Source organism: Megalopta genalis, unplaced genomic scaffold (genome assembly GCF_051020955.1).
Source record: "Megalopta genalis isolate 19385.01 unplaced genomic scaffold, iyMegGena1_principal scaffold0141, whole genome shotgun sequence".
Taxonomy (NCBI): Eukaryota; Metazoa; Arthropoda; class Insecta; order Hymenoptera; family Halictidae; genus Megalopta; species Megalopta genalis.
In genome coordinates, this window is record NW_027476210.1 from 239,088 (window position 1) to 252,500 (window position 13,413).

General features: G+C 37.3%; 2 non-coding genes across 2 annotated transcripts; both read left to right on the forward strand.

Annotated features, from left to right (window-relative positions):
• The first annotated feature begins 9,254 nt into the window (after positions 1–9,254).
• Positions 9,255–11,175, forward strand: LOC143262544 (small subunit ribosomal RNA). The gene has a single exon (XR_013036326.1). It is a non-coding gene; the product is annotated as a small subunit ribosomal RNA (ribosomal RNA).
• A 1,334-nt stretch (positions 11,176–12,509) lies between these two features.
• LOC143262533 (5.8S ribosomal RNA) lies at positions 12,510–12,664 on the forward strand. Its single transcript, XR_013036315.1, has one exon. It is a non-coding gene; the product is annotated as a 5.8S ribosomal RNA (ribosomal RNA).
• Positions 12,665–13,413: the final 749 nt, after the last annotated feature.

Here is a 13,413-nt window from a genome sequence, read left to right on the forward strand (position 1 = left end):
CTAACGTTTCTACATAGGGATTAAGCATTTAGAACGAAATCTAATGTAGGAAAATGGTACTTTACTCTTGATCGGTACGGTGGGACTTTGAAAATATTCGGGCGTTCCAATCGCTCGTCTGTTGCATCATAGCGCGTCTCGGCGCAATCGACCGATTCGCTCGACCCATTATTTTCGATTTACGGCTAAAATAAATTTTTCTAATTTTTTTCAATAACATATTCTTGCTTAAATAACTTTTTTACATAGGGATTAAGCATTTAGAACGATACATTGTTTAAAATAAGGGCACTTTACTCTTGACATTTTACGGTTTTTTCAATTTTCTGAAAAATCCTATCATTAGATTTTTTTAAAAATACGATATTCTTGCTTATCTAACGTTTCTACATAGGGATTAAGCATTTAGAACGAAATCTAATGTCAGAAAATGGCACTTTACTCTTGACATTTTTCGGTTTTTTCAATTTTCTGGAAAATCCTATCATTAGATTTTTTTAAAAATACGATATTCTTGCTTAACTGACGTTTCTACATAGGGATTAAGCATTTAGAACGAAATCTAATGTAGGAAAATGGTACTTTACTCTTGATCGGTACGTTGGGACTTGGAAAATATTCGGGCGTACGCGGCGCGCTCGGCGCTTTGAACAGATCCGGTGTCCCCATTATTTTCGATTTACGGCTAAAATAAATTTTTCTAATTTTTTTCAATAACATATTCCTGCTAAAATAACTTTTTTACATAGGGATTAAGCATTTAGAACGATATAATGTTTAAAATAAGGGCACTTTACTCTTGACATTTTACGGTTTTTTCAATTTTCTGAAAAATCCTATCATTAGATTTTTTTAAAAATACGATATTCTTGCTTAACTAACGTTTCTACATAGGGATTAAGCATTTAGAACGAAATCTAATGTCAGAAAATGGCACTTTACTCTTGACATTTTTCGGTTTTTTCAATTTTCTGGAAAATCCTATCATTAGATTTTTTTAAAAATACGATATTCTTGCTTAACTAACGTTTCTACATAGGGATTAAGCATTTAGAACGAAATCTAATGTAGGAAAATGGTACTTTACTCTTGATCGGTACGGTGGGACTTTGAAAATATTCGGGCGTTCCAATCGCTCGTCTGTTGCATCATAGCGCGTCTCGGCGCAATCGACCGATTCGCTCGACCCATTATTTTCGATTTACGGCTAAAATAAATTTTTCTCATTTTATTCAATAACATATTCTTGCTTAGATAACTTTTTTACATAGGGATTAAGCATTTAGAACGATATAATGTTTAAAATAAGGGCACTTTACTCTTGACATTTTACGGTTTTTTCAATTTTCTGAAAAATCCTATCATTAGATTTTTTTAAAAATACGATATTCTTGCTTAACTAACGTTTCTACATAGGGATTAAGCATTTAGAACGAAATCTAATGTCAGAAAATGGCACTTTACTCTTGACATTTTTCGGTTTTTTCAATTTTCTGGAAAATCCTATCATTAGATTTTTTTAAAAATACGATATTCTTGCTTAACTAACGTTTCTACATAGGGATTAAGCATTTAGAACGAAATCTAATGTAGGAAAATGGTACTTTACTCTTGATCGGTACGGTGGGACTTTGAAAATATTCGGGCGTTCCAATCGCTCGTCTGTTGCATCATAGCGCGTCTCGGCGCAATCGACCGATTCGCTCGACCCATTATTTTCGATTTACGGCTAAAATAAATTTTTCTAATTTTTTTCAATAACATATTCTTGCTTAAATAACTTTTTTACATAGGGATTAAGCATTTAGAACGATACATTGTTTAAAATAAGGGCACTTTACTCTTGACATTTTACGGTTTTTTCAATTTTCTGAAAAATCCTATCATTAGATTTTTTTAAAAATACGATATTCTTGCTTATCTAACGTTTCTACATAGGGATTAAGCATTTAGAACGAAATCTAATGTCAGAAAATGGCACTTTACTCTTGACATTTTTCGGTTTTTTCAATTTTCTGGAAAATCCTATCATTAGATTTTTTTAAAAATACGATATTCTTGCTTAACTGACGTTTCTACATAGGGATTAAGCATTTAGAACGAAATCTAATGTAGGAAAATGGTACTTTACTCTTGATCGGTACGTTGGGACTTTGAAAATATTCGGGCGTTCCAATCGCTCGTCTGTTGCATCATAGCGCGTCTCGGCGCAATCGACCGATTCGCTCGACCCATTATTTTCGATTTACGGCTAAAATAAATTTTTCTCATTTTATTCAATAACATATTCTTGCTTAGATAACTTTTTTACATAGGGATTAAGCATTTAGAACGATATAATGTTTAAAATAAGGGCACTTTACTCTTGACATTTTACGGTTTTTTCAATTTTCTGAAAAATCCTATCATTAGATTTTTTTAAAAATACGATATTCTTGCTTAACTAACGTTTCTACATAGGGATTAAGCATTTAGAACGAAATCTAATGTCAGAAAATGGCACTTTACTCTTGACATTTTTCGGTTTTTTCAATTTTCTGGAAAATCCTATCATTAGATTTTTTTAAAAATACGATATTCTTGCTTAACTAACGTTTCTACATAGGGATTAAGCATTTAGAACGAAATCCAATGTAGGAAAATGGTACTTTACTCTTGATCGGTACGTTGGGACTTTGAAAATATTCGGGCGTTCCAATCGCTCGTCTGTTGCATCATAGCGCGTCTCGGCGCAATCGACCGATTCGCTCGACCCATTATTTTCGATTTACGGCTAAAATAAATTTTTCTCATTTTATTCAATAACATATTCTTGCTTAAATAACTTTTTTACATAGGGATTAAGCATTTAGAACGATACATTGTTTAAAATAAGGGCACTTTACTCTTGACATTTTACGGTTTTTTCAATTTTCTGAAAAATCCTATCATTACATTTTTTTAAAAATACGATATTCTTGCTTATCTAACGTTTCTACATAGGGATTAAGCATTTAGAACGAAATCTAATGTCAGAAAATGGCACTTTACTCTTGACATTTTTCGGTTTTTTCAATTTTCTGGAAAATCCTATCATTAGATTTTTTTAAAAATACGATATTCTTGCTTAACTAACGTTTCTACATAGGGATTAAGCATTTAGAACGAAATCTAATGTCAGAAAATGGCACTTTACTCTTGACATTTTTCGGTTTTTTCAATTTTCTGGAAAATCCTATCATTAGATTTTTTTAAAAATACGATATTCTTGCTTAACTAACGTTTCTACATAGGGATTAAGCATTTAGAACGAAATCTAATGTCAGAAAATGGCACTTTACTCTTGACATTTTTCGGTTTTTTCAATTTTCTGGAAAATCCTATCATTAGATTTTTTTAAAAATACGATATTCTTGCTTAACTAACGTTTTTACATAGGGATTAAGCATTTAGAACGAAATCTAATGTAGGAAAATGGTACTTTACTCTTGATCGGTACGTTGGGACTTTGAAAATATTCGGGCGTTCCAATCGCTCGTCTGTTGCATCATAGCGCGTCTCGGCGCAATCGACCGATTCGCTCGATCCATTATTTTCGATTTACGGCTAAAATAAATTTTTCTAATTTTTTTCAATAACATATTCCTGCTTAAATAACTTTTTTACATAGGGATTAAGCATTTAGAACGATACATTGTTTAAAATAAGGGCACTTTACTCTTGACATTTTACGGTTTTTTCAATTTTCTGAAAAATCCTATCATTAGATTTTTTTAAAAATACGATATTCTTGCTTAACTAACGTTTCTACATAGGGATTAAGCATTTAGAACGAAATCTAATGTCAGAAAATGGCACTTTACTCTTGACATTTTTCGGTTTTTTCAATTTTCTGGAAAATCCTATCATTAGATTTTTTTAAAAATACGATATTCTTGCTTAACTAACGTTTCTACATAGGGATTAAGCATTTAGAACGAAATCTAATGTAGGAAAATGGTACTTTACTCTTGATCGGTACGGTGGGACTTTGAAAATATTCGGGCGTTCCAATCGCTCGTCTGTTGCATCATAGCGCGTCTCGGCGCAATCGACCGATTCGCTCGACCCATTATTTTCGATTTACGGCTAAAATAAATTTTTCTCATTTTATTCAATAACATATTCTTGCTTAGATAACTTTTTTACATAGGGATTAAGCATTTAGAACGATATAATGTTTAAAATAAGGGCACTTTACTCTTGACATTTTACGGTTCTTTCAATTTTCTGAAAAATCCTATCATTAGATTTTTTTAAAAATACGATATTCTTGCTTAACTAACGTTTCTACATAGGGATTAAGCATTTAGAACGAAATCTAATGTCAGAAAATGGCACTTTACTCTTGACATTTTTCGGTTTTTTCAATTTTCTGGAAAATCCTATCATTAGATTTTTTTAAAAATACGATATTCTTGCTTAACTGACGTTTCTACATAGGGATTAAGCATTTAGAACGAAATCTAATGTAGGAAAATGGTACTTTACTCTTGATCGGTACGTTGGGACTTTGAAAATATTCGGGCGTACGCGGCGCGCTCGGCGCTTTGAACAGCTCCGGTGTCCCCATTATTTTCGATTTACGGCTAAAATAAATTTTTCTAATTTTTTTCAATAACATATTCTTGCTTAAATAACTTTTTTACATAGGGATTAAGCATTTAGAACGATACATTGTTTAAAATAAGGGCACTTTACTCTTGACATTTTACGGTTTTTTCAATTTTCTGAAAAATCCTATCATTAGATTTTTTTAAAAATACGATATTCTTGCTTAACTAACGTTTCTACATAGGGACTAAGCATTTAGAACGAAATCTAATGTCAGAAAATGGCACTTTACTCTTGACATTTTTCGGTTTTTTCAATTTTCTGGAAAATCCTATCATTAGATTTTTTTAAAAATACGATATTCTTGCTTAACTAACGTTTTTACATAGGGATTAAGCATTTAGAACGAAATCTAATGTAGGAAAATGGTACTTTACTCTTGATCGGTACGGTGGGACTTTGAAAATATTCGGGCGTTCCAATCGCTCGTCTGTTGCATCATAGCGCGTCTCGGCGCAATCGACCGATTCGCTCGATCCATTATTTTCGATTTACGGCTAAAATAAATTTTTCTAATTTTTTTCAATAACATATTCCTGCTAAAATAACTTTTTTACATAGGGATTAAGCATTTAGAACGATACATTGTTTAAAATAAGGGCACTTTACTCTTGACATTTTACGGTTTTTTCAATTTTCTGAAAAATCCTATCATTAGATTTTTTTAAAAATACGATATTCTTGCTTAACTAACGTTTCTACATAGGGATTAAGCATTTAGAACGAAATCTAATGTCAGAAAATGGCACTTTACTCTTGACATTTTTCGGTTTTTTCAATTTTCTGGAAAATCCTATCATTAGATTTTTTTAAAAATACGATATTCTTGCTTAACTAACGTTTTTACATAGGGATTAAGCATTTAGAACGAAATCTAATGTAGGAAAATGGTACTTTACTCTTGATCGGTACGTTGGGACTTTGAAAATATTCGGGCGTACGCGGCGCGCTCGGCGCTTCGAACAGCTCCGGTGTCCCCATTATTTTCGATTTACGGCTAAAATAAATTTTTCTAATTTTTTTCAATAACATATTCCTGCTAAAATAACTTTTTTACATAGGGATTAAGCATTTAGAACGATACATTGTTTAAAATAAGGGCACTTTACTCTTGACATTTTACGGTTTTTTCAATTTTCTGAAAAATCCTATCATTAGATTTTTTTAAAAATACGATATTCTTGCTTAACTAACGTTTCTACATAGGGATTAAGCATTTAGAACGAAATCTAATGTCAGAAAATGGCACTTTACTCTTGACATTTTTCGGTTTTTTCAATTTTCTGGAAAATCCTATCATTAGATTTTTTTAAAAATACGATATTCTTGCTTAACTAACGTTTTTACATAGGGATTAAGCATTTAGAACGAAATCTAATGTAGGAAAATGGTACTTTACTCTTGATCGGTACGTTGGGACTTTGAAAATATTCGGGCGTTCCAATCGCTCGTCTGTTGCATCATAGCGCGTCTCGGCGCAATCGACCGATTCGCTCGATCCATTATTTTCGATTTACGGCTAAAATAAATTTTTCTAATTTTTTTCAATAACATATTCCTGCTTAAATAACTTTTTTACATAGGGATTAAGCATTTAGAACGATACATTGTTTAAAGTAAGGGCACTTTACTCTTGACATTTTACGGTTTTTTCAATTTTCTGAAAAATCCTATCATTAGATTTTTTTAAAAGTACGATATTCTTGCTTAACTAACGTTTCTACATAGGGATTAAGCATTTAGAACGAAATCTAATGTCAGAAAATGGCACTTTACTCTTGACATTTTTCGGTTTTTTCAATTTTCTGGAAAATCCTATCATTAGATTTTTTTAAAAATACGATATTCTTGCATAACTAACGTTTTTACATAGGGATTAAGCATTTAGAACGAAATCTAATGTAGGAAAATGGTACTTTACTCTTGATCGGTACGTTGGGACTTTGAAAATATTCGGGCGTTCCAATCGCTCGTCTGTTGCATCATAGCGCGTCTCGGCGCAATCGACCGATTCGCTCGATCCATTATTTTCGATTTACGGCTAAAATAAATTTTTCTAATTTTTTTCAATAACATATTCCTGCTTAAATAACTTTTTTACATAGGGATTAAGCATTTAGAACGATACATTGTTTAAAGTAAGGGCACTTTACTCTTGACATTTTACGGTTTTTTCAATTTTCTGAAAAATCCTATCATTAGATTTTTTTAAAAATACGATATTCTTGCTTAACTAACGTTTCTACATAGGGATTAAGCATTTAGAACGAAATCTAATGTCAGAAAATGGCACTTTACTCTTGACATTTTTCGGTTTTTTCAATTTTCTGGAAAATCCTATCATTAGATTTTTTTAAAAATACGATATTCTTGCTTAACTAACGTTTTTACATAGGGATTAAGCATTTAGAACGAAATCTAATGTAGGAAAATGGTACTTTACTCTTGATCGGTACGTTGGGACTTTGAAAATATTCGGGCGTACGCGGCGCGCTCGGCGCTTCGAACAGCTCCGGTGTCCCCATTATTTTCGATTTACGGCTAAAATAAATTTTTCTAATTTTTTTCAATAACATATTCCTGCTAAAATAACTTTTTTACATAGGGATTAAGCATTTAGAACGATACATTGTTTAAAATAAGGGCACTTTACTCTTGACATTTTACGGTTTTTTCAATTTTCTGAAAAATCCTATCATTAGATTTTTTTAAAAATACGATATTCTTGCTTAACTAACGTTTCTACATAGGGATTAAGCATTTAGAACGAAATCTAATGTCAGAAAATGGCACTTTACTCTTGACATTTTTCGGTTTTTTCAATTTTCTGGAAAATCCTATCATTAGATTTTTTTAAAAATACGATATTCTTGCTTAACTAACGTTTTTACATAGGGATTAAGCATTTAGAACGAAATCTAATGTAGGAAAATGGTACTTTACTCTTGATCGGTACGTTGGGACTTAGAAAATATTCGGCCGTACGCGGCGCGTCTCGGCGCTTCGAACAGCTCCGGTGTCCCCATTATTTTCGATTTACGGCTAAAATAAATTTTTCTAATTTTTTTCAATTACATATTCTTGCTTAGATAACTTTTTTACATAGGGATTAAGCATTTAGAACGACATATTGTTTAAAATAATGGTACTTTACTCTTGTGATTTTTCGGTTTTTTTTGATTATTTTGAAAAATAAATTTTTGTAATTTTTTTAAATACGATATTCGTGATCAGTGATCGATTTCACATATGGATTAAGCATTTAGAATCGTGCGGAAGCGTTATTAAAAAAGTTTACTCGATGCGATGGGACTTTGAAAAGTTTGTGAAAATTTTCATATTGGGAAAAAATGTGTAATTTTTTGTCTAGTTTACGGTAATGTAATTTATTTTAATGTTTACTATAAATTTTTTTTTCGTTCGTTCACGCGCTATGTTACAACAGCACGGCCGGGCGGTCTGTTGCCGCGGCGGTTTACACTCATAAGCGCGCGTGCTATTCGGCCGGCGGCGCCGGCGTCCTTGCCGGCCGTTCGGTATCTATAAGAGATACACGGTCCGTGCGAGGCGGACGGAGCAGAGCGGGTTTTGGGCCAATTCTACGATCTCGGTCGAGAAGCTGTCTCAGAGCTCCTTCGGGGCTTCGGTCCTGACTGTTTCGTGCCGTTTACGTTACGGACTTTTCTCCACACAGCGTGGCCACGGGTCGGTGTCTTTGACCGAATGGCCCATATGTGGCAAGCCCTACGGGGTTGGTTACCCGTATGCACTTTGTATGTATACTCGTACTCACTGAGCAATCGACTCTTCTGTCCGAGCGATGGAAAAATTTTTTAAAATGCATCTGTAAGATTTGGAAGCAAATCGTACCAATTGAAAACTGTGGCTAAAATGAATAGCCCAGTGGAGAGAGAAAACTATCAAAAAACTGATTTTTTAAATCAAGAGGTGTCAGAAATCGAAATGCCTAGCGCGAGCGGAAGAACACGCTTTCTCGCCAGTCCAGCATGTGTCCTGTCCGTTCTTCCTCGGCTTGCCGATTTTGCCCAGATCAGAGGTTTCGTGCTTCCGGCGGTCAGAAGATCAGCGTGAGCGTACGCGCTTCCACGACTATGGCATCACCCATGTACTTTTTCCTTTGAATATATTTGAGTACATAAAAAATATTAAAACATATAGAGAGAACTGTGTCTTGGATCTTAAAAATTTGTCAATAGCGATGATATATTATTACTTAACTTGAAGTATTTGTACGTTTTAGCTGGGACGTACATTTATCTTACAAGATGTTAATAGCGAGACTCTTGAAGATAAAATTATCTTGTGATTTTATGAAGGCAAAGATAGAAACGTACGAAGCTGGCGTACGTAGAAAAATGTGATTTTACGATAGAACAAAAATATAATACGTACGTTTTTGGGCGTACGGTAAAATATCTGTATGGTAGAAAAATGAAAGAAATTGAGCGTTAAAGAAGATATGTTACAAGCGCGGAATGTGGCAAAACTTGTACATATTTGAAAGAGAAAAATGGTGTGTCGACCTGACATATATATATGAAACAGGCGACGATGGAAAAGGATTTAAATTTTGTCCATTTTATATATACATATTGTATAGTTCCCTGGTTGATCCTGCCAGTAGTCATATGCTTGTCTCAAAGATTAAGCCATGCATGTCTCAGTACATGCCGTATTAAGGTGAAACCGCGAATGGCTCATTAAATCAGTTATGGTTTCTTAGATCGTACTAAAATTTACTTGGATAACTGTGGTAATTCTAGAGCTAATACATGCAAAACAGAGTTCCGACCAGAGATGGTAGGAACGCTTTTATTAGATCAAAACCAATCGGTGGCGGGTGTTTACACTCGTCCATCGTTTGCTTTGGTGACTCTGAATAACTTTGTGCTGATCGCATGGTCTTATAGCACCGGCGACGCATCTTTCAAATGTCTGCCTTATCAACTGTCGATGGTAGGTTCTGCGCCTACCATGGTTGTAACGGGTAACGGGGAATCAGGGTTCGATTCCGGAGAGGGAGCCTGAGAAACGGCTACCACATCCAAGGAAGGCAGCAGGCGCGCAAATTACCCACTCCCGGCACGGGGAGGTAGTGACGAAAAATAACGATACGGGACTCATCCGAGGCCCCGTAATCGGAATGAGTACACTTTAAATCCTTTAACGAGGATCCATTGGAGGGCAAGTCTGGTGCCAGCAGCCGCGGTAATTCCAGCTCCAATAGCGTATATTAAAGTTGTTGCGGTTAAAAAGCTCGTAGTTGAATCTGTGTGTCACAGTGTCGGTTCATCGCTCGCGGTGTTTAACTGGCATTATGTGGTACGTCCTACCGGTGGGCTTTGCTCTTCACGGGGCGGTCCAACTAATATCCCATCGCGGTGCTCTTCACTGAGTGTCGAGGTGGGCCGGTACGTTTACTTTGAACAAATTAGAGTGCTCAAAGCAGGCTACCTTCGCCTGAATACTGTGTGCATGGAATAATGGAATAGGACCTCGGTTCTATTTTGTTGGTTTTCGGAACCCCGAGGTAATGATTAATAGGGACAGATGGGGGCATTCGTATTGCGACGTTAGAGGTGAAATTCTTGGATCGTCGCAAGACGGACAGAAGCGAAAGCATTTGCCAAAAATGTTTTCATTAATCAAGAACGAAAGTTAGAGGTTCGAAGGCGATCAGATACCGCCCTAGTTCTAACCATAAACGATGCCAGCTAGCGATCCGCCGAAGTTCCTACGATGACTCGGCGGGCAGCTTCCGGGAAACCAAAGCTTTTGGGTTCCGGGGGAAGTATGGTTGCAAAGCTGAAACTTAAAGGAATTGACGGAAGGGCACCACCAGGAGTGGAGCCTGCGGCTTAATTTGACTCAACACGGGAAACCTCACCAGGCCCGGACACCGGAAGGATTGACAGATTGATAGCTCTTTCTTGATTCGGTGGGTGGTGGTGCATGGCCGTTCTTAGTTGGTGGAGCGATTTGTCTGGTTAATTCCGATAACGAACGAGACTCTAGCCTGCTAAATAGACGTAATTATGGTATCTCGAAGGCTCTCGGCTTCTGCCGGTGGGGTTTTTACTACCAACGTACAAACAAATCTTCTTAGAGGGACAGGCGGCTTCTAGCCGCACGAGATTGAGCAATAACAGGTCTGTGATGCCCTTAGATGTTCTGGGCCGCACGCGCGCTACACTGAAGGAATCAGCGTGTGTTCCCTGGCCGAAAGGCCCGGGTAACCCGCTGAACCTCCTTCGTGCTAGGGATTGGGGCTTGCAATTATTCCCCATGAACGAGGAATTCCCAGTAAGCGCGAGTCATAAGCTCGCGTTGATTACGTCCCTGCCCTTTGTACACACCGCCCGTCGCTACTACCGATTGAATGATTTAGTGAGGTCTTCGGACTGGTGCGCGGCAATGTTTCGGCATTGCCGATGATGCCGGGAAGATGACCAAACTTGATTATTTAGAGGAAGTAAAAGTCGTAACAAGGTTTCCGTAGGTGAACCTGCGGAAGGATCATTACAATGTTCCAATATATCTCAAAGAGAGAGGAGAGGAGGAGAGAAAATGAATTCGATTAGTTTGTGGATAAGAATTCATATAAAAAAAAAAGATATTGTTGAGCCCGCCAGATCATTCGTGCGTGATTTACACGGCCAGACGTGTGTACTACACGTATTAGGCCTTTGATCTGCGTTGCGTAGGCCACAACAAATCTTTCAAAGAGAGAGAGATATATGTGTTGTTGGGGTTTGTGATTATGAAGGTGCCCCAACGCACAAAAATATATAAAAATGTACAAAGTTGGGATGTGGTGTGGTGGAGAAGAGTTGGGCCCGACCAGATCATTCGTGCGTGATTTACACGGCAGACGTGTGTACTACACGTATTAGGCCTTTGATCTGCGTTGCGTAGGCCATCTTCCTTCCAAGACACACACGTGTTGGGGTTTGTGTGATTTTATGATAGTGCCCCAACACGGAAAAATAAGCGTACGAGAAGAGTTGGGCCCGACCAGATCATTCGTGCGTGATTTATACACGGCCAGACGCGTATTATATTACACGTATTAGGCCTTTGATCTGCGTTGCGTAGGCCATCTTCTCGATAGAGAGAAAGCCAATGTATTATTTTTTCTTTCTTTACACACACACACACAGTTGTAGTAGGACAGGGAGGGATGCGAGCGTGCTAATCACGCTTCCTCAAGTCTTCGCTGTGGTGTGTAAAAAAAAAAAGAAAAAAAGGAATCGTTGGGAAAGTCCAAAGGACGAAAATATCGGGCAGTCTGAAGATAACTTAATGCTCGTTTACATTGGTATCAAGAGAGACCGGCTTGTGTAGCTCGTTTCAATGCTGTGTCGTTGTCATTGACACCCTACTCTGTTGCGCGCTAGTGGCAGCATGAGCGTGGGACGTATATATATATATGACACCCAGCTAGAGCCGGCCGTGAGTCCGTCCGGTGTAAATAACGACGAAAGGAGAGAGAAACTTTTCGAATCCAGTATCGGGTTGATAATTGTCCAGTTTGAATATCCATATCCCCGTCGTTTTTGGAGGTGATATACTCTCTGTGTTTCTTCGATAGAAGGCTTTTCAATGTTCTATTCGCTCCGACCGTCGAACTTGCAAGAAAACAGTGGTTTTGGATTTGCTCGTACATATATATATGGTTTCGACGGAAATATCTCGTTCTTTAAGGGACAATTATGTCGTTGTACGACGACTCCCGAATCTCCTTCGCGCGCTGGTTGGAGCTCTTCGGGTATCGGCTTGTTCCGAAATATAACACAAAAATGTGGTGGATAGCAAATACACATTATATTATATATGAGAGAATAAAAGGGAAAAATTACCCTGAACGGTGGATCACTTGGCTCGTGGGTCGATGAAGAACGCAGCTAATTGCGCGTCAACGTGTGAACTGCAGGACACATGAACATCGACATTTCGAACGCACATTGCGGTCCACGGATACAATTCCTGGACCACGCCTGGCTGAGGGTCGTTTACGTACTTATAAACTGCTTGCGTTGATGGCACTTGTTGCCTATATACGTACGAGCGAATGATGGGCGCTTCGTCGGCGTTTGTCGCGGTCCTATGAATATTGAGAAATTTTACGTACGTCTAACAGTCTTTGAGAGAGATGGAAATCGTGTTCGAACTAGCGTGAGTGTGGAAGGCGGTGTCGTGTGTCGTATATGTTTTATATACGTCCGCCCGTCTGAAACACCGCTTCGAAGCGGTGATAAAATCTTTTTCGGGACGATTCGTATCCGTAGAACTATCGAGATTTCACTGGTACATTTTCAACGCGCTCCCGACGTCGCCTGAAATGAAACGAGATGGGTTTAACCCACGAAAGCGTACTACACGAGTCTGTCCTATGTGAAGACTGTGTACAGAGATCGAACGAACGCATGAAAGAAATTGAACGAAAGAACACATAACCCGCAAAAATATAGAGTAGAATTGTGACCGTTGCTTCGAATTTGAATTTATATGTATATATATATCATAGCCCCAGGGAGTGGAACCTATGAGTGTGGAAGGATGTCTCTTACCGTTATGTTGCCAGAGGAAAAAAAGTCTCTCTCTTCGTACGACACATTTGTGTACGAATTGTATCGATGGCTATATAGATCCGATGTTGCACATATTCTGAGTAAAGAACACCCCACCCGGGTTACCGTCCTAAAACTCTTCTATTGGTGTGGCTATGATGTGTGTGTCAACGCAATCGCGAGTCTGGTT